Source organism: Podarcis bocagei (assembly GCF_964188305.1).
Source record: "Podarcis bocagei genome assembly, chromosome: 13".
Classification (NCBI taxonomy): Eukaryota; Metazoa; Chordata; class Lepidosauria; order Squamata; family Lacertidae; genus Podarcis; species Podarcis bocagei.
This window is the reverse complement of record NC_138138.1, coordinates 56,921,264-56,923,872: the sequence shown is the minus strand read 5'-3', so window position 1 is coordinate 56,923,872 and position 2,609 is coordinate 56,921,264. Positions and strand designations below refer to the sequence as shown.

Genomic DNA, 2,609 nt, shown 5'->3' with positions numbered 1-2,609 from the left:
AAGATTAAAGATTTGGTTAAACAGAGCACACACACACACCCTTTAGGCTTTCCCCATTTCCTTCCTCCTTGCGGAGGAATATTCGAGGTCAATTTGGGAGAGTCGAAATGGCTTCAGGATTGCTCTCCTGTACTATTTCAGACACCTGGTGTATATACTTAGGTAGGTGTTTGCCTTGTACGTTTATGTGCATTTAATTTATATTTGAGACCTTAGAATTCTTACAAGAATACCCTCGCCTTGAAACCCTAAAAGGGGCAGGAGGCTGTCCGTTCCCCCGCTCAGCCTCTCCTACAACCGCCCCCCCTCCATGGCAGCCATTTTGTGACCGGCACCCATGGCACACCCCCACCCCCTGGGGTGAAGGAAGGTGAGGACAGGTGACCTCACCTAGGCCCGAAGTCACCCCCCACCAAAGCAGGCTCAAAGCTGCTCAGAGCTTTTTAAAATCATTTTTCTCAGCAGCTAAAAGGCATTAGCTAAGCATCAGAAACATTCCACTTGCTGTAACTAAAAAGATTGCAACAAAGGTAGGGAACACAGTCCATTGTTTCTCAGGCCTTTCTCATGCCTTCTGGCCTTGCTAAAGAACCACATTGCAACTTACTTTCTGTCCGGGAACCGTGCCAGAACAAGAGATTGAAACATATCTGAACACTCTGAAACCCCTTTCCTGCCAAGAGTCCCAAGAGTCCCAAGACAGGAGCTTTCTGTTCATGCTCAGAGGACTCCTGAGGGAGGAGAAAGGAGGAGGGAACTGGAAAGGGGTATATATGCTTGTGCACATGACTGTGAACTTTGTGCATGCTTTTTGTGACTTATCACACTTGCTCCTTCTACTAGTTCATGGATGGTAGAAATAAAAGCCTTTTCTCCGAAACTATTCCTTGAGTGTCTGTTGACTCCCACTTCCCTTTCCCAGGCGCAATATTTTTCCCACCCGAGGGCAAAGCCTCATAAGGCTACATTTCTTGGTGCGTTGGCCGGGAAAAACTGATTCCCTGAGGATAAGGGATGTGGGTTCAAGGCGTCCCTGCAGTGAACAGCTCGGTTTGTGTCAGCAGTTCCAGTGCACATCCTGCCAAGTTCGTGGGAGGAATTGCCACCCATTCCTGAGTGGAGACACTGCAAGGACCGGAGAAAAAGCAACGGCCGAAAGAAGGTACCTCGAGGACAAGATAAGCTCCACAGGGATAGGTGGGAGCAAAGAGAGTTTGATCAGCTCCACCAGTAGGGTAGAAAAAGTGCCACTGGTTTTGGTGTTGCCCAGAAAAGCAGCAAAAAGGGTGCTGCTGGGCCCCGGTCGAAGTCTAAGCGCTGCCGGCTGTGGTTTTGGTGTTGGTAAAAAAGGGGATTGGGGGAGGTGCATGGGTTTTTCTGAATCACCATCCCAGCACATCCACAGGAGCCCTGCCCAGTTGCTATGCCAACCCTGATGGTCCTAGACAGAAGACCATCAAGATCACAAAGAACTTGCATATGGGAGTGGATTCAGCAGAGACTGGAACAAAGGACAATGATCAGATCTTCCCTGTGGGGGCAGGAAACTGCAAACTCCCCTCTGTCACCTGGAAAGTACTCATGGGGAGGGGGAAAGGGGGAACCAGCCAGGTGACAGGACACTCAGGTTACCTCCACAACCCCTCCCTCAACCCCTCCTTTCTGTGATGTAGTTGTGATGTAGTCTTAGGGGTGTAGTTTGGGGGATTAGTAACTAATAAAAGCTGGGGTCTTCTTTTGTTCTGGGCTTCCATTTTGCTTCATCTTGTTGCGGGTGGGAGTCCTGTTGCGACAGTTTCCAATAAAGGCCAAGCCTGTTCGTGTCAGCAGTTCCAGTGCACATCCTGCCAAGTTCGTGGGAGGAATTGCCACCCGTTCCTGAGTGGAGACACTGCAAGGACCGGAGAAAAAGCAACGGCCGAAAGAAGGTACCTCGAGGAACAAGGTAGGCTCCACAGGGTTAGGTGGGAGCAAAGAGAGTTTGATCAGCTCCGCCAGCAGGGTAGAAGAAGTGTCGCTGGTTTTGGTTTTGCCCAGAAGAAGCAGTAAAGGGTGCTGCTGGGCCCCGGTCGAAGTCTAAGCGCTGCTGGTTGTGGTTGGTTGTTGGTTTTGTGCCCAGAAGAAGCAGTAAAAAAAAGGTGCTCTTGGGCCCCGGTCGAAGTTGTGAAGCGCTGCCGGTTGTGGTTGTGGTTTTGGTTTTGGTAAAAAGGGGATTGAGGGAGGTGCATGGGTTTTTCTGAATGTGGGTGTGGGGACACTCCAGTGAATGTTTTGAGTGTGAGAGACGTTGAAAGCAACGTCTGGCCTGTGACTGAGTGAGAGAAATGACATTAGCAGGACGGGGTGTCCCAGTAGGGTCGAAGGGTCCCAGGGTCACGGAGAAAAAGCAGTAAAACAACTCCCACGACCCCCCTGCGATGTTTCCTGAACAAATTGGAAAGATGCCATGAAAGTAGATGATTGAGGATTTAAAACCTGATGAAAAATAGGCTCCAAACACTTATGTGAAGTTGCCTGACCGTCCCCCATGGCTTAGGAAAAGCAAAACTGTGATTAACCTAAGCCAAACTGTGCCCAGTGATACGGAAGGGGGGGGGCATGTCTTCTTC

At 50.0% G+C, this 2,609-nt stretch overlaps 1 long non-coding RNA gene across 1 annotated transcript; it reads left to right on the top strand.

The window, feature by feature from the left end:
* Positions 1-366: 366 nt before the first annotated feature.
* LOC308571600 lies at positions 367-2,319 on the top strand. The gene is made up of 2 exons (XR_014001547.1): positions 367-1,235; positions 2,002-2,319. It is a non-coding gene; the product is annotated as an uncharacterized lncRNA (long non-coding RNA).
* The last annotated feature ends 290 nt before the right edge of the window (positions 2,320-2,609 follow it).